Source organism: Octopus bimaculoides, chromosome 3, assembly GCF_001194135.2.
Source record: "Octopus bimaculoides isolate UCB-OBI-ISO-001 chromosome 3, ASM119413v2, whole genome shotgun sequence".
NCBI lineage: Eukaryota > Metazoa > Mollusca > Cephalopoda > Octopoda > Octopodidae > Octopus > Octopus bimaculoides.
In genome coordinates, this window is record NC_068983.1 from 19,350,226 (window position 1) to 19,350,641 (window position 416).

Consider the following 416-nt stretch of genomic DNA (forward strand, 5'->3'; position numbering starts at 1 on the left):
AACACGTATATGGATATATATGTGTGTGCGCATGTGTCCGTGTTTGTCCTCCCACCATTGCTTCACGAGCGCTATTAGTGCGTTTACATCCCTGTAACTTAGCGGCACGGCAAATGAGACGGATAGAATAAGTACTAGACTTACAAAGAATAAGTCCTGGGGTCGATTTGTTCGACTAAAGGCGGTGCTCCAGCATGGCCGCAGGCATATGCGTGAAACGATATAAAGGAATATATATTTGTGTGTGCGTGTGTATATATGTACACCTGTATATAGAGATATACATATATATGTGTCCCTTATTATATATATAATACATGCATGCATATATATATATATATATATATGTATATACACACACACACACATATATACACACACACACACACACACACACACACACACACACACACACA